This window comes from Perna viridis, chromosome 13 (assembly GCF_037379345.1).
Source record: "Perna viridis isolate PV_CMFRI_1.1 ecotype Kerala chromosome 13, ASM3737934v1, whole genome shotgun sequence".
Lineage (NCBI taxonomy): Eukaryota > Metazoa > Mollusca > Bivalvia > Mytilida > Mytilidae > Perna > Perna viridis.
Genome location: NC_142457.1, coordinates 16,684,573 through 16,710,143, shown reverse-complemented (window position 1 = coordinate 16,710,143; position 25,571 = coordinate 16,684,573). Strand labels below are relative to the sequence as shown.

The window sequence follows — 25,571 nt, the reverse complement described above, 5'->3', positions numbered from 1 at the left end:
TATATATATAATAAGGAGGGACTTAAGTCAATAGTATTGCCACATCTTGATATTATACTTGTTATGACTGTTATACAAGTTAAGGTAAAAAGTTTGAAGTGAAATGTTGCAGGGACTCGTTTGTTCACAGAAAATATATATTCTGATGTTCAGGTTATTTATTCAGTGAAATGCAAAAAAAAAAAAATAAATAAATAAAAAAGTAATGATGATAATCTTTGTGATTGAAAATATAATTTCTGACCAAAAAAATTTCTAAAATAAATATTCTCAGACTTCAAAGTCAAAGTGTGGTCCTGTAATATAAAATGTACCGAATTTGAAATAATTGGAAGATGTTACATCTTTGACTTTACAGTAGAGGGTTAGATAAGTTTCTTTATTGGTACTAGTGTCGTGCAAAGTATTTGCTATTGCAGAGTAATGCTCCTGAAGTTCTACATTCTCAGATAACTCTTCTATCAATGACCGAATTTTTGAACTTTCAGCTCTGCTTTTGCCATTTTTCTTTGATACAATTCTTCTTCTTCGTTGGTAATAAAAACTATATAACATGGTTGGTTTGGACTAATTCCGAGTATACTTGCAATTATTTTATCATGTCTTGTTTGTGTTGATTTTTCCAAAAATGTGATCAGAGAAGGGTGAAGCCTTCTACCATTTATTGCAACATGGTCTTTATCACTATCTCCAAGATGTTTTCTTAGCGTTGGAAAAAAAATAATTCACAGCATTTGAAATATCTATAAATTTGTTTCATAGTTGTTTTGTTCAACTAGTCCCAACAGATCTACAAGCTTTTTCTGAAAACATTTATAGAATTTCAAATTACAGCAAATACATGTCCAAATTTCATCTGAAGGAAACTGGGTGCTTTGAACTAAGTTAGAGTTATGCCGTCGTATTCCCATTCTAAAATTAATAAGGCCTGGGAAAAGCGACATACCTGTAAATGCATACATATGAATGACTTTGATTGTGTGCCTGATACTTTTTGTAAATTTGAAATAGATACTAACTGAAGGTTCTTATTTAGTTTTCAAAGCGTAACGAACAAATGGAACCACCATTTCCCTCAAACATGATATATGAAATATTAAGAGTAGTTGCCAACCTAAATGATGGTCTTTGCAGCTTTTTGCATTTTTTTGCACTTTCTGAATTCAACCCCGTCATTTCACACATCTTCTCGAGATATGACATCCAATTCAATTAAAAAGAATATTTTAAAGCATTAATCAGATGATCTATTTTCCTAGTAAGAAATGCTTTATGACGGTAGTTGCATATCACAGCTTCTTCAAGAAGTTTGTGGTAAAGGCTATGGGGTCGGCCATCACCTAATACAAACACCCAACTTTCACTTCCATCATATCGCTTAATGCCGCAATTTAGGTATATGCGTCGTAACCCTAACGAAACTGATTCATTGCTATTGGGGTTGCAAAAATAGGCATCCCTACTGTAAGGGGTGCTAGTTTCTGATAGTTTGATGCTACATGTTGGTACCCTGGCTTAGAATCAGAGACAATTTCATAAACAAAAGATATTTCTTGAGCAGATTGAACAAGAAGACTTTCAGTTGTGCTGTTATGTTTCTCACAAACCTTACAAAGAAGTGTTTTTCTTGCATTTTCCAAACCACAAAGAGTGCAAACTATAACCTCCTTTTCCTTTTTCACTATTATGAATACATTTATCAATGTTATCTTGAAATTTTGTTTCAGTTTCCGTTGTACAAGTTTTATGATCCTCTATTTCAGTTTCTATTGCTTGCCTAATGTAAGGATGTAGTTATTCATAATGTAGTTTCTCAAGATCGTCGAATTCTTAACTGTTTTGATCTCTTACTTCTTCTATAGCTTGTAAAAAACATTTCTTGTTGTCTCTAATGATTTCCCCAGGCGTTCATTTTTGTGGAATATGTTCTGAGTGTTTCAATTTCTCATCAAAATGATTTAAATGAAACCAGTTTACTGGTTTAAGTGTGTAATTATTTAGAGATAGTCTTCAACACCATTTATAATAATTTCAGCATACAACAAAGTTGCTTAAAAGGACTACTTTATATCGACATCATTCTCATTTTTAAGTGTTTACTTTTTTTGTATTTACGCTATACGCTAGTGCATTTGTTGCGTTTCACCATAACTGTGCTTTTTTGGTATTAAAAAGAGTAATCAAGGGAACCAAGGTTATAGCGGTAATCAAAAGAATGTAATCCAGGGACAAAGACCAGACATGGAAAACAGACATACACAATAAAGAACATAAAGTAACTAAAATTATAGATACAAAGTAACAAAAGTAAATGAGCAACTCGTACTCCACTAAAAACTGGGAGCATGGACCAGGTGCACCGGTAGGGTAAGCGTCCTCTGCTTTTCTAGAAACACCCGCCGAGTTGCTCATAAAAAGTCAAGTCCGAGGTAGACAAACGAGGAAAGGAAAACTTTGACCCGTTGAATAAATCAGTTTTCATGGTGCTGATGGATACACCATAACTTACATAATGATGGGTAACGAACAAAATAACATACATCTATATGTGAACTCTCACAAGAAACGAGAAACAACATCACGAGCTCTGAAAAGGTTAACATGCCCTGATCCATAGTGGCACCTGACACCTGACACTTTACAGAAGTAATCAAGGAAACTGAAATATATACGTTCAGAGAAGCAAAAGTAAATTCGCAAATACGTTCAAAATTATGAAAAAATAATTTAAGTGTCAAGTTCGGTTAGTTGTTAATCTGTGATATAGAAACGTCTTATCAGTCGCCAAAATTGTAATGACAACCGTAAATAATGAAATCAACAACAGTCAAACATACAGGTGTAATAGAACGTACTTGGGAGAATTCTTGCTCTTCCAAAAATGTACATGTAAAGATCACAGACACGGACACGACAGTTTTGGATCTTCAAATATAGATCTAATATGCTGGAGATGTTGGTATATTGCCAGTAAGAAAGGAGAAGTTTAGGAATGGAAAGCCAAAATAATCAAGTTTGACATAATTTCAAACGTCTTGTATTATCTATGCATAGGATAAGGTCTTCGAAAGATGCAGCGATACAATTGAGAGATCTTATTCTCGGAGCACTAACCAGGTGCACCGGTAAACCGGTAAGGTAAGCATTTCTGCTTTTTTAAAAAAAAACACCCGCGAAGTAACCATTAATCCAAAAGCCAGAGACAGCACAATACATTTGCATTTGGGCAGGTACATTGTTTCCTAACACAGAATTGACGAGGTCTTTAATCTAAAAGGTTTGGTGATTATATTGATTAAATGTAGTTAAGCATTTACACATCTAGTTTCTCACGATTTTTATGAACTTAAATTGCATAAAATTGAATGGAAAAGAATGTATTTTTTTATCTATTTTCTATCTACGCCATGAATGTTGTTCTCATACAGCTGTTTCTAAGTGCCTGACTTACTCTTAAAATTTCTTTTTGAAGATATCAAAACAACTTTATTCAAACAAAATGAGACATTTCTTAAAAAAAAACCAAATCTAACTGTATAGTACTACCTAATTGTAAGTCAGAAATACCTGAATTAATATGTTGACTTGAAAAGACTTGACTTATCAGACGGATTTTTCGACATGCGTTGCCCTGTTAGGAGTTCGTGATTTAATATCTGTTCTACATGATTACAATAAATGTCTGAGACTTTCGTCAGTTTCTTGACTCATATGAATACAAACGAATGAACAAGGCAAGAAAAGTATACACTTTTGTGTACATGTATTTATGCAGAAGCAAAAAAGTGTGGTTTATTTGACCACATATATTCTGTCAGAATAACATTTGTCATATATTGTTTAAAAAAGTGTTAAAAATGATAAAGCGTGCAACTACATGTTTCTAAACCACATCTATACATAAGACATTTTTTGTCAAGAATATTCAACTTGTACATGCAATACAAAAGGTACATACATTTGCCGTCAAAGGCCATGTATCGGATAGAACGTTAAAAAGAATATTCATAATTATGACATATGGAACTATTAACATTTGGTTGATTAGATACGACTGGCGAATATAAACCAAAACCAAATTCACTTCCTGGGAAGTTTGATTACTGATATGGGTTAAGTTACAATTATTTTTGTCTTATTTGTCTATAATCGACTGTACAATACTGTAATAATAAACATTTGTTGAATTGTAAAGAGTAAATTACTAAAACAGTTAAAACAGTGAAATAGTAAACACCGAAGATAATAGTTGGTATCAAAGGGTAATTATTCAACTATTTCCCTAATTAGTCGACAAATGGTTTATTTTACTGAACCATTATCATAATAAAAAAACAATAATGAATAGCCGACCATCAGGGATTGACACTTAAAATTTAAAAGGGCAGACCATCTAACTTTTAGGCAGGTGTGTAATCAAACAAGATACCGAGCATATTCAAACCAATGCAGAGTACACATAATATAGAAGTTTCAGGTCCCACATGATTGGCGAGAATGTTACATTGGAAACAATTGATAAAAACTACTGAAGCGACTATGTTTCAAAAATCATTATGTACGTAAAATTTTCGTTAATTCCTGAATTTATTTTCATTTCCAAGGGGTGACATATCCACAGCGTCATTAGGAGATTCAAAAATACCAATCACATATTAGAGAACAGAAACCCAAAGCTGGGCATAGCTGTAATAAACACGATTTTAAGATATAACACTAGAAGCACTGAAAGTCTGATTTCAGCCTAACAGGAAGTTACACCCAAGGAAACTTATATAGTGTAAGTTAAATGACCAAGTGGTCACGGATAAGAAAAACAAAATGAGTGTAGAGACGGACGTTTCGTATCTGAATATATCTGAACATACGTACCAGGGCCCCGTTTCATAAAACGATCGCAAATCAGACTATGATATTGTAAACTTATCAATAAATAGATGAATTATTAACGTGTTAATAAAGAGGGAACCACTATTGGTGGTATAATCGTGGTCTGAAAAGTTTTTTACAATAAAAAAAATTATTTTATTGGATATTGTCCGGCATGCATAATCCAGAATAAGATTTAATAACACCTTAATTAATATTTATGAACATGAAAATAAATTCATTCAATTTATTAATATCAATAAATAATCTATCAACATGTTACTAATTCATCTATGTATTGATATATATGACGTGTTGTTAAACCTGTATTAATATCAATAAACGGGGAATAAATTTATAAAAGGATTTCACTTATTTCATTTTGTCAAAATTCTGATAACAGTGCAAGTTTTTTTCTTTCTAAATCATTTCTTTCTTCCATCAATTGCAACTTCCTCTTCTTCATTTTTATATCTCTTCCTCCATATCTAATATCCTGTCAGTACTGGTGTCGCTTTCACTAAATAAAGTGAATGATAATCATGAAGTTAACATAATCCTAAATTGGCATTAACGCGGAAAGAATCTAAAATTTATGAAGGAGATTTATTTCAAGCACCTGTATGAACCTTGTCTTAGCCAATCGAATGCCAGGAACAAAAATCTCTCTCTAGAGAAAGAAAAATATGTGAGGAGTGGATTAAGATAATTCTCCCCTTATGATAGTTTAATGTCTGATTCCTACCAACATCTAAAATTTAACTATTCCGACATGACAAATATCACATTTCAATGGAATATGGAAGAATAATTTGTTTCTTCCATTATTTTACTGAAATAAATGGCCAATTTCAAAATCCTGTTTAAAAGTATATATCTCATTTGGGGCCGCTTTTCATGTTTTGCAATTTTAGGGCAATTACTCATTAAATATTTACATTTAGCGACTGCAAATTGAACAAAGAATTATTTTTAAATTAATGGGTATGTTACAAAATGTAAGTTTCGAAGGTTGTAATAGATAAACTGTGTACAACATTTTAATATCCTACCACTTGGCGAGTATCAACTAAAATTTAATCACTTCCTTGTGTAATGTGGATAGTGCCAAAAAAATGCTGGAATGTTTTTTAATTAACAGGTCAAGAGGTATGAAAATAGGGGTTAAATGGTTCCAGTGTCAGATGCCAATTACTCAATTTCCTTCTCGGTGAGCCAAAAATCTACATACCAGATTTACTCTTTCCGTGGAATCCTGCACTTGTATTTGGAACTGGTATGTCTTCAGCTGATGAAAAAAACAAATTAACTCATTTCATTTTATTACTTAAATCATAATTATGATTTTGGATATGATATTTTCCGGGTCTAACTTATTTTTTATAGGCTCCACAGAATGCAAACCTTTTCATCTGGTATTGGATAATGAAATTACATTATAGACTCATCATGTTGCATTTAAAATTCATAAATACATTTGCCATGGAAAATAAAGAATTTCCCTTATGTGTAATATGGCAAAGTAGAATCCACATCTCTTTTTAAAGATAAACAAAATCACCATGCTATGTTTCATTAATGCACTTCTGCTTGGTCCTAATGAAGCATATTTTTGCTAGGCTCCAATGATGCACTTGCACTGGGTTGAACATGTACACTTGGTATATCTTCAGCTGATGGAAAAAATAACACCATTAATTTTATTGTTCATATATCATAATGATGATTTAAGAAAGAAGGTGACTTTTCCATTCCAAATTATTTGGTTTCTCTTTTATTGCCATCAATAATTTTATATGGAAGCTATATTTCGTTCATGATTTTGAGTTCGCTCCAATTATATAATGAGTTTGAATATTCATACCCTAAAGTGTGTGTATAAAATTTCGTGACAATAGCATACTTTCTATATGCCCCCCCCCAATTTATTAAATAAGATTGTATCAAAGAAAAACAATTTTTGTACTACTTATGACCATAGGAACCTTCATTTTTATTGTAATTCATAATAAATTATATTGCATTATGAATCATGGATAGGACATCTGTAACTGTCAAGTTAACGTCATAAAAACCGGACAGATAGAAAAAGAGTTCATCTCTTTCCTCTTCAGAAATTCCTTCTGTTGTGTCTACATATCAATTGAACATGCTATTTCCTAATTTAGGAAGTAAAATTGAAGATTATAGTTTTGGAAATAATCTTGAATTTCTTCATGAATTCGAATAGCTTTCTGAAGTATGGAAATTTACTTAACCCTTATCTAAAATAATAAAAAAAAATAGAATTCTCTCAAATATGACCATTTTAACAGAATTCCGCCATAATATCCTGACACCAAACTATGGTAATTTAAGTTTTATAAATAAGTAAGTTCATATCTTAGAGAGGTTTATGGACAGTTCTTCTCGATACACATAGTTTCAGAAACTCTTAACTATGCACTCTTGTGAATTGTACTACTCACCAATTTTTGCCATGGAAACTGTAGTTGTAAAGTAACTAAAATCATACATACAAAGTAACAAAAACAAATGAGCAACTCGGACTCCACTAAAAACTGGGAGCATGGACCAGGTGCACCTGTAGGGTAAGCGTCCTCTGCTTTTCTAGAAACACCCACCGGGTTGCTCATAAAAAGTCAAGTGGAAGAAAAGAAAACTATGGCCCGTTGAATAAATCAGTTTTCATGGTGCAAATTGATACACCAAACGATCAACGAGTTCATGATGACGACTATAAAACTTCTGTAGTGATGACTTCAATCTTGTAGCAACATAACCCTGTTCCAGAAGCCTATTTGTTAGAGTTCTAGCGCGATACAAAATGTCTGCGTAGTTTCGGCAAGCTCTGGCATAACGTATGAGTTGTGATACGAACACTTCATACGCAGGTGCTAAAGGGATGTTGCCACTGATGAAGGAAAGTTGACAATTTTGAATGAAAAGTCATCACGTTTGTCGTGAAGTTTGGTCAATAGTTTTCCTTTAACATCGATGTCTAAGTAAAGGTCAAGATATGAGGCTGACTTCACAGTGTCTGTAGTATCCTTTATCTCAAGTTCTTTGGGGTAGATGCAATGTATCAAATCCCCGAAATTAGCATGGTTTAAAGATGATACATCATCTATATAGCGGAAACTGAGATTAAAGGATCTAGCCAAACGATACTCTTTCTTTCGGATCAGATCAGCTATAAAGTCAGCCTCATAAGAGTGAAGAAATAGGTTAGCAAGTTAAGGAGCACAATTTGTTCCCATTGGAATGCCGACCGTTTGTTGAAAAACACATCTACCACAATGGACAAATATGTTGTCGATTAAAAATTTCAGCATTTTGAAATTATCTTCCTCTGTATATTTGGAAGATGATTTGGAATTATTTCTTACAAAGTATGAGGAATCTATACCAAGAACTATATATTTGTATCTAGGTGTACCCTCTTTTTTGGAAAAAAACAACGACGTACAATGTTTTTTTAAGTCGGGATTTTAACTGAGTACGGGGAAAAGAAGTATACAGTGTTGAAATATCATAGGTTTTAACGCTATCATATTCAGATAATAGTCTTGAACTGATTGTCTCCAAAAGTTCCTTCGAATTTTTCAGGATCCACATTGAATTGAAAACCGATGTAGCCTTGGCACTCATCGACCTACTTAAAACTTTCATTCGTTTCAAAATTAAAGACCTCACGGCCTTTAACCACTATGACAGAGAATCAGTGTCTTCTTGTTCTCGTTTTATCTATTTTCTTGCATAGTCCTCGTCGGACTATAAGAACTTTAAAGTTATAATTCCAATTTATGGAGCGTGTTTCACGGTACTTGGGATCTTTAGAAAGGATATTATTCAGAGATTCGTTTTCGATGATGGTTAAATCTCCCGTAAAGACGTGACCATAAGGACCATATTTGAATGGAGAGTTTTTGCAAGAACAGTCAGGTTCTTCTCGGGGTTCTGGAAAAGGAAAAGAATAATCGTGTTCTTTTGGAGAAACTATTTGAAATATAACACCCGACATTAGTCCTTGGGCTAGCATGGTCCATGGTGCAACCCCATTTGTCAACATCATGATGTTTTTCAAATACCTTTATAGCTCCTATTTCCGAATCAATTTATGCTCGGGATCTTTTTTGTTATGAGCTTATATTTGTACCCCACTGCCAAGATTTGTGTGACTCAGTTGTTCGAGCGTCCTCCTTGGACATCACCAAATAAGTTGTGGTAACACTCGCGGTTTTGGAGTAAAATGCAGTATATTTATATGGTATCTTTCAAATGAGGTCGAGTCCATTAATATATATTTGAACTTTTTCAAGCCCAATGAGGTAAAAAATCGCCACCCCTACTCCTGAATAAAATTCCGAAAGCGATATAGAAGATAATCTGAAGTTCTGACATTCTTTTTACGATTTTATAATAATTGCAACACAAAAAGGAAAATCATAGCACCTGAAGAGATCAGATGTGTTGAGTACATTATTATCTTAATTATGAATGCCTATTGTTTAACAGTGTTGGTAAGTTGTGAATGAGAATTGTGTTTGGTGCACTATGCTGAAACAATTCTTCTGGGTACAAAGGTAGTATGTCTTCATTTTTCGGGAAAATCTTCCATGAAAATTAGTTTTTCGGATTTTATTATATAGAAATTTGAATCTATAGAGTGATACCAAAATTGAGACGTTTTAACAACGTTGAATCTAAGATATAACATCAAAAGCACTGAAAACCGGATTTCAGTATTGCAGGGAGTTACATCCAGTTAAAGATTAACCATGGGAACCAAGGTTATAGCGATTATCAAACGAATTTAATCCAGGGACAAAGACCAGACATAGAAAACAGACATACACAGCAAAGAACACAAAGTAACTAAAATCATAGATACAAAGTAACAAAAGCAAATGAGCAACTCGGAATCCACTAAAAACTGGGAGCATGGACAAGGTAGACCGGTAGGGTAAAATTGAGAGGATTTGTTGATTTAGTAGAAGTAAAATGACCGGATAGTTCCGAAAAAAGCAATTGAATGTAGGTAGCTAGTTTTGTGTCTGAATATATGGATCAACTCGGCTTAGAGACATGTGGCCGTGTCGATGCAACCGACGCCAAAATAATTTCCTCTTCCTTGTTAATTCTGCCTTAAATCATTAACAATGTGACCGAGGAAATAACGTTCATAATGTAACAATTGAATTCAGGTTGCGTGTAACGACATCCAACGATTGCTGTACTTCTGGACATTTTTTCCGTCTCATGACTTTGTCTTTATCAAGAGATGTTTAGTAGAAATTTGAAATCTTAAAACATGCACCACGATGTTCTGTAAATTCAGAAATGTTTGCGATGTTTTTATTAATGCGAAAAATACAATGCACGACGATTGCATTAATAAAAACTCATGCACTTTACATTCATGCTGCAAACATAAGACGTTTTGTTATTATCAGATTTTTGATTAGGTAGCTGTCTTTTAAGAATCAAGCAAAATCTGAAAAATGTGTTATAACCCAAAACAAGGCTACATATCATTATTTTTGTAATTATGTTGTTTTATGGCTCTTTACTATGAAATGTGTAATAATTATTTATTCAAATCCGTCTGCTCATAGGCGACAACCAACATTGAAAATCCAATAGATTCTATCGTATTTGGGTGTACTTTACGGAGTTAAATCCCCTAATTTTGAAATCTACAATGCATTATATATAATTTATATCTCTTTAGAACACGCATTATATGAAAAAAGTAAGTTCTAATTTCTGTTTGCTATGGCAGTTGAAACTAAATGTAAAAATTTAAAATATGTAGGCTTTTTACCCATGAATCACAATTTACGTGATTCTTAGCTGGAGTGCTACTTAATATGTTAATCTGATTGGATTGACTAAAACGACTGGATTTATTTACGGGTTTGTCCTGCTAGCAGTTCGTGATTAAATAGCTTAACCAATATGCATATAAGAGAATGAACTTGACGATAAATAGTTTTAATTCATATCTATGCAGACAAAAACATAGTCTTGTTGAATTTGACTTTATAAATTCTATCAAAATAACGTTTGTCACGTATGCTTCTTTCCAAACATGTTAAAAATGATAAATCGTGCAAATAGCTTCTAAATATAGACAATTTTTCAACAAAGTTTTTTTGCTTGCCGTTTAATTGATTGATTCATTGATTTAATACTACGGACGAAACGAAGACTTTTTGATGGAACGAAATTCCCTTCTTAGAAAGCTCGATTACAGATATTGATTAAGTAAAACCTATCCTTATTCGTTTGTCTATACCCGACTGTACAAATAATAATAATAATAAACATTTGTTGCATTTTTATGAGGAGAACAGTAAATTTGTTACCCAAAGTACCACTTATTTCCTGAGGCAATGCCAGTTGTAATGGTTGGTATCAAGGGGTACTAAATTAACCGACAAGAGTTGTATTATAGTAATCAAAAGTATGTCTTCATATTCTGTAAGCAAATTGCATGACCTTGATTGTTTATTATTCAGAAATAGAATTATTTTTCGACTCCTCAAGACCTGAGTGTATTTTGTGTCACTTTTTGATATGTGAGTTGTTTGTCTTGCTTCTTATTTTTTTGTACATTCATTTTACCAAAATATTTCTATTTGGCTTTCCTTAGATTATGTGCGTGTCCGAGATGAAAGTAACTTTACGGACTCATTATCCAACGACAAGTATTTTGTTTTAATTCAGTTTAAAATTTGCATCTCGATTTATATGTTAACTCGAAAGGATTTGACTTTTCAGTCGGCTTTTTCGTCATCCCTTTGCCTGAATAGGAGTTTGTGTTTTAATATATATTCTCAAAGTTCACAAATAGTAATCAAGGGAACCAGGATTCTTGCGGAAATCAAAAGAATGTGATCCAGGGACAAAGACCAGACATGCAAAACAGACAAACACAACAAAGTCACTAATATAATACATACAAAGTAACAAAAGTAAATAAGCAACTCGGACTTTCCTAAAAATAATTTTTTTTAGATAATTTTTTTTACCCATATGCATAATAGAGAATGAATAAGACTTTTTACATATTTTCAATTTGTATTAATGCATTCGCAAACAAAGACTGGTTCGTATAATCCCATGAAATTTGGTCAAAACATGTTTGCCTCAATTTCAAAAACACACAGAATGACAAATGTAGGTATATGTAAACACAATATACCTTTGGTAACCACATCGGTCTAATTATAGATATTTTTTTTTAAAGATTTTCAACTTGTACAAGTAATACAAAAAGTGTTTTTTGCCGTAAAACGCCATGGAGTGGTTAAACTATTGAAAGGGGTGTCCACAGTTTCGAAATTGACAAATGTAAATATTATGAATTTGGCTGATTCAATACTGTCGATGAATAGAAGACATTTGGTGGCTGGATATGCACTTACTGGGAAGCTCGATTACTGCCATGGCCTTGGTGACAAATATCATCATTTTCTTGTTATATACACGACTGTGCAACAGCGTGATAGTACCATCTAAAACGAATCAGGACCAACCATCTAACAGATAATACGTATGCCATCAAACAAGATTTCGAGCATGCCTTCAAATGCGATGCGCGGAATGTCATTCAAAACAATGCAGAGTAAACCTAATACATAGGGAGATCCAGATGCCACAGGTTTGACTAGATTGACCAGAATGATTCCATCTTTACATAGGCAACAACTGAAGAGAATAAAAGCACAATTCCAACAGGAATGTTCCCGATGCAAAATGTGTAATACAGCAAAAGGGGCAAGAAACTTTCATCCATGTGAAAGCTTTATTTGCAAACACACCTCTGTTTCAACGAACAACAGTTGTAGTCAATGTAAATATTATCATCACTGTGAGACGTCTTGTAAAGGTTTGTGTTTACTTTTACCATTGTTCGATATGATACCAACAAAAACCGATTGAAACAGGCGCGTGCGCGCTCGTTAGTACAGGGACTAGTGCTGTGTATAATATATCTCCTACAGTTCCAAAAGTAAGGAGTTAATGATCCATGACTTGTTATTTATATTATCTCGCACTTTTGTGGATGATATTTTCTTTTATATAAGTTATATCAGATTTGAAACAATGAATCATGATCCTTGTGAAGAATGATTTCATCTGTTTACCTGTACATATAATGAAATTGATCATAAACATTTTACATAACCAGGCGATCTGGGTAATGTTTTCGTTGTAGTTTTCAACAAGAAAAACCAATTTGTTTGAACTCAGTTACCCATTATCAATAACTTTATCGATAGTTTCAAACGTTTTAGAACCTTCGTGTTCATTACATCATGCATATGTATTATATTAAGGCAAGTGGTGAAAACATTATTCCAAATTTGTTTTATTTTATAATTTTTAATTTGGACATATTCTTGTTCGATTTAGAAAGAAAGTTTAAGAATACATCCAAATTAGCATATTGTTCTTTGTTATTTGCAAATTTCTTCTCATGATGGAAAAACTTAATTTTCTTATTGTCATCCTTTCATTGTGTAAGTGAAATAGCACTTAGACACAATTTCTGAACATTCCCGAGTAGTTTCATGTTTTCCGAATTGGGAAAATGCATGTAAAATCATATCAAATGGTGATTGTTTCTGCTTTTTCAATGATTTGTTGTCTTTCAAGCATAGATTTGTAGTCACAAGTTAAATAAAAGATTACAATTTTAACAAATAAGAGATGAGTTAAATTTCTATTCTGATCAAAATATCAGTGGTCCTTTTCACAAAACATTGTAACTGTAAAATTAGTCGTAAGTTATGACGTCATAGTAAATCAAAATATTGTTACGTCATATCGTACAACTAGTTTTACTCTTACGATTTTTTGTAAAAAGGACCACTGGTATAATCACTGGTGTAAATCCTTTTTTTAAATTTTGCTTTTCTGATTGTTGTAACGCTGCTACTGAAAGCAGTTTAGAGAATTTCTTCTGATTTTTCATATAGACATAAAAGTTTGTCAAAGTTGCTTAAAATGGGCATTGTACATCACATGGTGCTCGATTCACTGGAATTGTACATTAAGTTTATAAAATTGTCTGTGTACAACTTAAATCATATAATTTTTGCAGTTTTTTTTTACAAAGTAATGCGGTTTGAAGTTTAAAAATAATCCAAAACTTATTATCAGAACTTGAAAATTAACCAATAAAAAGGAAAATGTAAAGTAGTTGCAATATGAAAAATAAAATACAAAAAATAAAAACAAAAAACAAAAACAAAAACAAAAACAAAAACAAAAACAAAAAAACGAAACTACGTATGGCTAAAATATATTCTGACTGCAGTGGGAATTTGCAACCTGGTAATAGACGATTATACAAGTTTTTTTGTCTTTTGATTCATCGATGGATATGATTTTATATTCATCTGTTTATTTGAATATAATTTGCAAGTAATTGGCTATGTAGAATTGAATTAAGCTTTCCCCAGAAGAAAGTCCGACATATTCTCCTCATCGAATAAGACTTTGCCCATAGCAACATGGCGATCGGCAGAGATATAACCAGAAAAGGTCAGAGGGCAAAAAGGGAAAAATGCACATTCAATGTCTGTATTTTACTTTATTCTATCTACCCTATTCCACAATAAGAATTTCTCTTTCCCAATTAAAATACCCCAATCCCCAAAAAAACTCCCATTACATATTTCTTTTTGATTATTTCCATTATCAAATTGAATTTGATGTTTTTAAATTCTTCAACATTTAAGGTTTTATTTTAACTAAATCTAATACATATCTTCATATCAATAAATTGTTGAAAAATAATTTCCTCATTCTCCCTATTAAAAATCCCCTACCCCATACGTCATCCCCTTTCCTCATCTTCTATTCGTCTTCCTCCCTTTCCCAATATACATGTACCATAGAATTTCTCCGTACAAGTACTGTAAAACTAATAAAATAAAATAAAAAAAAAAACAAAAACGAAAAAAAAAAATAATAATAAAAAATAAATGAATAAATAAAGAGCTCCATCTCTTATAGACATAGTCTAAATCGTACTAATATATATGCATACATGAAGTTGAACTTCCCGTCCACCATTTTATACTTACAGGTACGTTCAGACACATTTAAGAATCATTGATAGGCTGTGTGTTTTGTATGTCTAGTTAACTATCTCTAAAAACTTTAGTCAACTGACTGCCACAAGTTGAAAGTATAGTACCAATATCTGCACTGTTTTGTTATATTGTCATTACTGTGTACTACAAATGGACGTATAAATAATCAAGAGTTTAATTAAAAAAAAGAAACGTACACCTATCCAGCATTGATTTCTCTTACAATGTACCATTGTCATTATAACCTACATCCCATTGCTGCATTCCCTAATCTCTTCTGCTTCATACTACACTAAGTAAATCTGTAAGAATCAGGCATAAATGAAAAAAAAATGAATCATGCTCAGAACAAAATACACGAATTTAAAAAAGTGGGCTCACAGATAATTGTCTATTGCAAACAAAATGTCAGTTTGTTCGTCTTAGAAGTGTCGGAAAAGCGATAACAAGGTTACAATAGAATGATTGGGTGAATGTGAGTTATCTCCCATCGATGAAGAAATTTTATTGCATTATATAAATTATACCTCCAACAAATGTCAGATAAAGCAGAAATAAATGTCATTTCAGCATTTCCTATTACATTTTGATAAAATTTGAAAGACTTGTGTTTATTTTTCACAACGGTTCACCCACTACCTGATTCTAACAGAGAAAAGTACTCAAATATAAGAATTTCACTTTACGATTTTATGGTTTTTCTCCTGGTTCTTAAAAAGACCTACACTTAATGTGTACGTTGAATGTCCTGAAGCTTTTAATAAATGTCACGTAAAAATCTCGTATATCATTGACATGTGCGCAAATATTGTTTGCATCAGGTAAAGTTATCAAAACTATATAAGGTTAATAATTGCATGTTAAAACTTACTGGGAACACGAGTAATAAAATTGAAACACAGGCAAGTGAATCCCTTGTAGATAGTACAAGCCCCGGCGGCGTAAAAGTAAAAGAGTTATAATTAAGTCCGAAAAAGTTCTAAATTTCCATTGTAACTCTAAACAATGTCTTTGAAATTGATGACCTCACAAACAGTAAAGAATGTTCTTAAACTCAAATATTTTTTTCATGTTTCGAGACGCTTTGGCCATACAAGTACCAATGAATGTTAGTTTATGTTTCAATTAAAGTTTATGTATGGGCCTAAGTGTCTAGCATTCGTAAAGCATTATGGATTATCATGGTCCGAGATGACTTAGGGTCGAATTGCCATGTATTAATAAGTTGAGTACGTCATTTTCGTCAACATTCAGTTGCCCTTTTTATTTTTTTAAAGTAACTAAAATCATACATACAAAGTAACAAAAACAAACGAGCAACTCGGACTCCACTAAAAACTGGGAGCATTGACCAGGTGCACCGGTAGGGTAAGCGTCATCTGCCTTTCTGGAAACACCCGCCGAGTTGCTCATAAAAAGTCAATTCAGGGTTAGACTGAACCCAGTATATACTAAAACAATAACGCTACCTTCGGGAGCGTATCAACTCATAAAATCTTTAGGAATTAAAAAATAGTCTGCATAATTGTTAGTCATGAAACATGGAGATACAGATACGTAGTATCCTTATATTTCTGACAAAAATCCTCTTCCAAATAAACCGAAGATGTTTCCAAATGCTGGAATTTTAGAACGACAACACATTTGTCCAGTGTGGACGCGTTCTTCAACAAACGGCCGGCATTCCAAAGGAAACAAATTGCGCTTATATATTCACTGACCTATTCTTTCACTCTTTCGAGGCTGACTTAATAGCTGATCTTATCCAATGGAAAGAACATCGTTTAGCCAGAACCTTTGATATCAGTTTACACTATATAGATGACGTATTATTGTTAAACAATCTTAGTTTCGGGGATTTTATTCATTGTATCTACCCCTATGAACTTGAAATAAAGGATAATACAGGCGCTGTAAAGTCAGCCTCATATCTTTAAATACTCTTAGAGATCGATAGAAAAGGAAATTATTGACCAAACATGGGGCAAACACGATGACTTTTCTTTCCGTATTGTCTACTTTCCTTTTATTTTATGGCAGCATCCCATCACCTGCGTATGGAGTTTTCATATTACAACTCATACTCAGACCTTGCAATAACTACGCAGATTTTGTGTACCGCGCTTGATTTATGGAACAGAGTTATTTTGTTACAAGGTTGAAGATTTATGATCGTCATCATAAACTTGTGGATCGTTACAATGTTAACAACTGCACCATGAGAACCGATTTGTTCAGCGTGTCACTGTAGAAAGTCGTACATTTTTACACTTTTTGGTATACCATTTTGACACTTTATACAACATTTTAAATCCGAACTAGTTTCACCACATTAACTATATTGTAATATGCCAACTTTAATGTCTTATACATATATCATTCTGTTTCAAGGTGTAGAACTTCAATGCAACCTTGTGAATTCAGTTGACTTGAGAACATCTGTCACAGTACTAAAGTACACTATTCCCAGTCATTACATTTACAAAACTTTAAATTCTGAAGGTCAACTCCAACAAGATCATGTTTGCTTAAATCTTTTAACACACAAACCTTTAATAATACAACAAAGTTATAGTACACAAATACCTGTCGGATAACCTTTGGACTGGAAAAAATATCCGGATTAGACAGATTGTCGGTTTATCAAAGTGAAAAAAAAACACTTACACTGATATAAAATGGACGTCAAAAAGTGAATGGTGAAGAAAACAATTGTTAAAGAGTAATCAAGGGAACCAAGATTATAGCGGTAATCAAAAGAATGTAATCCAGGGACAAAGACCAGATATGGAAAACAGACATACACAACAAAGAACATAAAGTAACTAAAATCATACATACAAAGTAACAAAAGCAAATTAGCAACTCGGACTCCACTAAAAACTGGGAGCATGGACCAGGTGCACCGGTAGGATAAGCGTCCAATTCAGGGTTCGGTTCAGACAGGTTTCACTGCGCAAGTCTTTGAAAATATTTTGACTAAATCGTTGAGAACAGAATATTTGTAAATCAAGTAAACTTGACATACTTAGGGAATTTTTTTTTTGTATGACAAAACATGTAAAAATTAACGAAGTCACAAGTACTACCTCGTTATATAATTGTAAAAAAATGTAAAATAATTCTCTGCCCTCAGTGCCAATGACTTTTTAATGAAGGAACCGAGCCTGTATACTTGTGACGGCGTTGATGGATTTAATATAAAACTCATTCTTCTATCCTTATTGACATTACCCTAAATTCTTCGTGTTTTTTAAGTATTAAATTTAAAGATAAGGTCATAATTTATTAGTTCACCCAAAGAATTCATTTTCTAACTTATTATTTATTACTCCTTTACAGCACTTAGTCTATTCCGCTGCTGGATAGAACCAAACTCTACTCTATTTCTCTCATTCTACTAAACTCCCTATACAAAACAAGTCTTGACACTCCTGTTTCTGAACTTACCTCATCATTATACAGAGTTGTTGCCATTATTTTGGACATTGGTTTCCACAGACTCTATAAACGAGTTTGTGTGAAAAGTTAAGATGAAGAAAAATGATTATTTCTTCCACTACCGTTTGTCAACAAACGTATAGATGCAATCAATTTGGCTAACATCCTCCATCACAAGAACGTTACCAACAAAATTCCTCCATATTTCAAAGCCAAATCCATACCAATTATATCATATTCCTATACTTCACCCATTACATCCAAAATTTTCAATTGTAAAAGGCTATTGCAGAACCTCGAGATTGAGGCTAAACCACCAAAATATTCTCAATTAAAATATGGTCCGTCTGGTCACGTTGTTAAAGGAGATTTAACCACCATCGAAAACGAATCTCTGCGTAATATCCTTTGTAAAAGGTCCCAAGTAACGGGAACCACGCTCCACAAATTGGAATTATAAATTTAAGGTTCTTACGGGTGCCAGTGTGGTAGACGCGTTTTTCAACAAACGGTCGGCATTCCAATGGGAACAAATTGTGCTCCTCTACATGCTGACCTATTCCTTCCTTCGTATGAGGCTGACTTTATAGCTGATCTGATCCGAAAGAAAGAATATTGTTTGGCTAAATCCTTTAATCTCAGTTTCCGCTATATAGATGACGCATTATCTTTAAACAATTCTAATTTTGGGGATTTGCCAGGGTATCAGTCTCATTAACTTTCAAATGCTAAAGAAACATTAATGATTAGATAAAAAACATAAATATTCATACAACGTTGGTACAAGTATTGCACTGCCAACAAACTAGTACTTGCATTACCATTCAGGTAGGCATTATTTATCATTAGGTTATTATGGTCAATTATTGTCTGTCTGGTTTCTGATATTCGCAATAAAGAAGTAGCTTCGGTAAGGGCTAAATTTAGCCTAAAAACAAAGTCTACGCGTAAAAAAAAGTATATTCTTTCTCCAGCTCTTTAATGTGTTTTATAGTTTGTTTGATTGGTTTATGTTAATAATTTGAACACATAGTGTCAAATATGCCCTTCAGACTTGGTTGAGATTGGGAAAAACTGTTAAAACACTGGAAAACACAACATTTTGTGCAGTTTTATACTCTTTTAACAATGACCACATGTGTGTTGACTCTCGTGCTTCATATATTTGGTGTATAATTGTCAGTTTCAACTCGTGTAAAAATATCTTGAGTCAACAGATGTGTGGCAACGTCCGTTCCACACAAAAACCATCTTAAAATTTGCAGAAATGTTAAAAGTTTTACGTTTTTGTAATGGTTACATTAATGCAAACATTTTTCTGGAATAGAAACGTAAATCTTGTCAAAACGTCTTATATTCAGTGCTTTTGACCATTTTACCATACTACTACGACCTAGAAATCAGCGTTGATCAAATTTTCAGAAATGCCCAAATTATGAGGCCAAAAGGCTCCTTACCGAACTTTCTCATTTATGAAGAAATATAGGCATAGATTTTTTTTTAAAAAGAATAAATAAAAGATATCTAACTTATCCTTTTTGGTGAGTGATATAACAGCGAAGGTATTTTGTATTATCATTATTTAGCATATTATGTAATAGTGATAAAATGCAACAGTCTTCTAAATTTTTGTCGTAAAAAAATGCCAATTATAATCAGTGATGCAATTATAAAAAAGTCATTTCAAATAGGTAAGTCTCGTCATGTGACCCCGTGATTTCACGAGAATGGGTCCTAGTCTACCATTCAAAAGCATAGAGATTTGTCATTTAGAGAGCGTTGAGTTCAGTGTTAAGGGCAAAAATCTGTCTGTGTAAAAAATACCGATACAAATGACAAATAACTATTTCTACGTGAAAAATGTCGTAATAAAAAAAACATAACCTAGAAGAATTGCATTGTTATACAGCATTTCGAGTACCTGGAAGTAAACAATAACATACAGATCGGTCTTCGGTTTTCAATACGTTCTTCATCTGAAATTCTGGTAAAGGAAATAAAACTAGAACGAGACTTACATACCCTATAGACATTTCTTTGAATGAAATAGTTTGTCAGATCGGCGTGTTTTGACTTGTATGTTTCAGACTTTTCACATTATGTCTGAATGTAATAAATACTTGTTCTTCATATATAACTCAATTTAGTATTTTTTGCACTTGAGTTTATTGTGACCATTTCACATGACATCATTATGGAATGTAAGGTTAACCGACCGTTGTTCTTCAGGAACAGACGATTGCAGTCGTTTTTGGAAACGATTTACAAATAGCCTAAACGTTGTCTTGATAACAAAGAACTTCCATTCTCGTTTTCCCTTTTTCTTTTCAGCATTTGGATTTTAAACACCTAAAACAGGAGATATAGCATAGGCATTATCGTAGCTATTTAATTTCCGATTTTTGATGTATTTCAGGAAAAAGAAAATATTATTGTTTCTCTTGAAAAGGCATTAATAAAAATTATTAAATCTATCTTAAATCTTAGTATATCTACTAAAAAATTATATATTGTATTCGTTTATTTCTTCGAATTTCAGTCCAATTAATCAGATTCTTCTCACCTGGTCTGTAAAAAAATGTCTGGGTGCATGCAATAGACACAAACGTTTACCAATTCTATCTAAACGGTTTCTTCCTACCAACAGTTGTAACTCACATACATGAAAAATTGGTCTTTGAAGTCGTCGGAAGTCATTACTACGAAGCAGGCAGAGAGTACATTCAAGCGCCGGTTTGTGGAAAACTATTTGGTGCAGGGCCTACCGAAAACCCAACATAGATTTTCAGGACTCATTATCAATTAGTCAATGTCAATTAGTGGCACACTTATAAATAAAAAAAGGCTTACACTTTCGTAAAATTACTCAATGCGTTGTTTTTGAAATGTTTTGTCTATTTTCAGACCGTCGTTGTTTTGTAAGAAAGGATCAACCGTTTTAACAAAGGTGATGTCGCTACAATGGTTAACGTTTATGAAACAAATTGTAGTAAAAGAGTACTCAAGGGAACCAAGGTTATAGCGGTAATTAAAAGAATGTAATCCAAGGACAAAGACCAGACATGGAAAACAGACATATACAACAAAGAACATAAAGTAACTAAAATCTTACATACACAGTAACAAATGCAAATGAGCAACTCGGACTCCACTAAAAACAGGGAGCATGGACCAGGTGCACCGGTAGGGTAAGTGTCCTCTGATTTTCTATAAACACCCACCGAGTTGCTCATAAAAAATCAAGTCCGGGATAGACAAAGGTAAAACTGTTATATATTTCATTCGTATTACAAATTATTTTTGAAGTTGCTTCTTCAACACATTAAGGAGGTAGACCTAGGGAAAGGGACACAACTCTTAAAAATCATTGGAACGTTTGTATTCAGCATTTTACATCAATCTTATGTAAGCATCTAATTAACTTGGATTCATTTTATTCTGCTTCAAAAAAAAACACGTTGCGCAGATTTCACTTTCCGATTTTACATTCGGATCCCATTATGTTCTGTCGTAGACTTACATTTAATGTTGGTTCATCAGAACTAGATGTTTCATGAAACATTCTATACTTTGCATCAAAACTAGCAATGTGTTATATACGTTCACAAGACACACATGTTTTCGACAAACTTGGCTTTTGTTTCGTTACCGGTCTACTTTGGATTGATTTTATTCGTTAATTAAGGGACAGAAACTTTAGATGTTTACGTGAAAAATGTGTACTTAGGCGAAACGGTAAGAAATTAACAAAAGCAATAAAAGACGACAAAGAAAAACATAAATGCATACAAATATTAAAAAATATATGATCAAATTAAAGAAATCTGAAAAAAAAAAACATGTCGTATTTTTTATTGACCAATTGAACAGATTATACCTTAAGCAAAGAAGTTTACACAATAATTACAATTGAGTTAACTATAGAATTTGTAGCAGAATTGTCATTCAAAGATTTCAAAGATTAAGCAGATTCGTACATTCATTATTTTGTGCCATGAATTGTCATATTAAATGATTGTTCTTGTTAACATTGCTGGTCCATACGACACCTTTGGATCAGGATTCTTTACCACTGGTTTCCTTTTCTTGTTGGTGCTTGATTAAACAAAGGCAGTAAGTAGCACAAACCTTTGCATGAGGTATTGCAGTGAGTGTAATCCTTACAACCACTACAAATGCCTTTCGACGACATGGCAGAATTTTTGCATATGAAACTTTCGCATGGATGCTCTCCGCCAGGGTAGTTCCCGAAATCACAAAGTCGGCATCGATCGCATTGTTGTTGTAAATTTGTCAGCACCATTTGTTTGTAGTTTGCAGGAAGGGATGGTATTCTCGTCTTCCCGTGTGCTTCTAGTCTGTTTCCGATGAGGTTACAATTGCAAAGCGTAATAGCAATAGCAACAAACATGTAAGTAAAAGTACGAACCATATTGCTGACGAATTTGTGACAGGTATTTGCTTCTTGACTCCGAAGGTCTGGTGTCGGAAGTGAATTTCCTGTTGGAGTTTGAGAACATCGGTATAAAATTTGGTTTAAATACACTGAGGACAATTCCATGCGCATGTCAAAAAAGTGAATAAAGAATGAATAAAAAAAGTGTGCAATAAAACAAAACTGTCCTGGAAAAGGAAAAAAAAGAAATTAAGAAATATATATGAATTATAGTAACCATTAAAAATTTGTCTAGTTCAATAAAACATTATATAAACCTAAAACATGAAAGATGACAGCAATCACTAGCAAAGTTTGATAAATGAAGACACATCGCAATGAATATTATCTGTTTAGCTCTGCAAAAATGTTTTAGTATCAAAATTTGGGGTTGCATGTTTGCGGCGTGCCGACTGACAACAAACAGGGCGCGCACAATCACGCAACAAAGATTTTTGTCATTTTAGTCAATTTTATCTTCAGAAAAACAGGAGTGCGCGCCCTGTAAGAGACCTGTATCCACCTTTCATTAGACAGTTTATACATAATTTTTACTTACTTATGTCGACACAATAAGCCAATCAAATTTACATGTTTAGTGTGTAATTGTATCATTTTTGAAAAAGTAATAAAAAAAAATAGAATGCTAAAAGACGACGATGTTTTTCATTTGACTGTGGCAAATGCAGGATAATTGACACTAAGACATATTTAAATATTATCATTTTATAATACAAAAAAAAAAGACATGCTGGGAACCCATGATTACGTTACCATTGTTTTTTCTCGCTAACTTGTTTTTTTTTAAGTAATTACTAAAATTTTATTTAAAAAAAGTAGCCTTGTAATAATTGATTATGACAGAGAACGAGATCTGTGTATACCTTTCCATTGCACACTATAGCGCATTAGATTTTTTGTTTTATTTATTTAAAAAACACTGTAAAATTATTTTTATTTCACGAAGTTTGACAGCATTTTGTAAATTTCTTTCCTACTACTTGAAAAGTGGTGCAAATCTCAAATGATAAGTCTCTACAGTATCAACATTCATTCACAGTCAGTCGGTCAGAAATTTTTGTAATACAAATGTCGGTATAAAATGGTGATGTTATTTTTTAAGTAGAAGAAAATAAACTTTAAAAAGATAGAAAATACAATTAAATTGAGCTAAACATTTGGATAATAAAAAAATAGAACTTTGCTCCACGTTTGTATTCTTATATACCAGAAATAATTAACAGTGATGAAAAAGGTAGTAATATCGCGGTATGAAACCTAATTGAACCCAATGACCTACCTTTATATTTTGCTGACATTTATTCATGGGATAATCAACAAGTTTTCCCGTCTATTACCTCCATAAAAAGAGGCTTTTTTCAATTAATGTCTATAATTTTACCAAATAAACCGTTATGTCAAATTCCTTTGAAAAAAATTGTTCAGTCATAGTTTTTACACCATTTTAAACACCGTAATATAATTAAAAAATATGTGTTTGTTTGATTTTGCATGATGTCAGAAGATAATGCTCGGTGTTGTTTAATTTACCTAAACAATTAAAAACAGTGGACATAGCACATATTGCTAATTTCGTGCAATATTTGGACATTAGGAGCAAAGAAAAAAACTTGTTTTCTTCAATTTAAGAACCCCACAGGCCCCCATTTTTAAGATTAAAAAACAAAAAAAAATAAATAAATAAATAAAACGCGATAATTTCTAGATGGATATAGACTATAACAACATTTAAAAAAATATCTTGATTCTTGAATTTCAAGTTTGTGTTCATACTTCTTTAAAAATTGAAATAAGCGATGTAATTAACAACTTTATCATAGAAATCAATAGGTAATGAAAAGGCAACGTCGTGAAGCACAATAATTAGATATCAAAATATAGCAAATAGTTAAAATGGATATGAGTGAACTCACAACAGGTAAAAAACAAGCAAGAAACAATAAACCTTCTCACGTAGTTTATTTCAAAAAGAACAGTTCAGTGCATTACGGTTATTACAGATAAAAGAAAATTTTGTTACGAAACATGCTTTAACATATGGTTATTCATTATGAAAAGGATTTAATCTAAATAATAGTCCATCTTATGATTTAAATTATATATGTTACCTAATTCCCGGGGCGGATCCAGATATTTTGAAAGGATGGTACGAGAGGGGCTGCAGGAAGAAAGGGATTCGGTGGGTTCAGACTATAAGTGGTCATTGTAGATTCGACACTGCTACATATGTTTCCTAAACGGTTCTAATGAAAAGATCCATAACTCCTTTTTTATTTATTAATTTTTTTTTAATTTGAAAAGTGCAGTAAAACAACTTCGTGCATTTACCATTGGAGCAAGTTGGTCAACTCAAAGTCCTTATTAAATAATACACTGATAAACTAAACTTAACTTCCAAATGTTACGGTCCCTCATATTCCCTTTTGAATAATAAAGACTGATAAATTTAACTAACTAAACTTCAAAATGTTAGAGTGCCTCACAGTCTCTGGAATAAAAGACTGATTATCTAATGTTACAGTATCTTTAAGTCCATTTTATATAACAGACTAATTATCAAAACTTAACTTTTAAGTGCTATAGTACCTCTTAAATACAAAGTATTAGACTGCTAATTAAACCAAGCTTTAAAATGTTAAAGCACCTGACAGTCCCTCTTCAATAATTGACTGAGAAACAAAACTAAACTATTT

At 32.6% G+C, this 25,571-nt stretch overlaps 1 pseudogene; it reads right to left on the bottom strand.

Moving 5' to 3' along the window:
- Positions 1-743: 743 nt before the first annotated feature.
- Positions 744-18,458, bottom strand: LOC148599755 (uncharacterized; annotated as a pseudogene).
- Between the last annotated feature and the right edge of the window lie 7,113 nt (positions 18,459-25,571).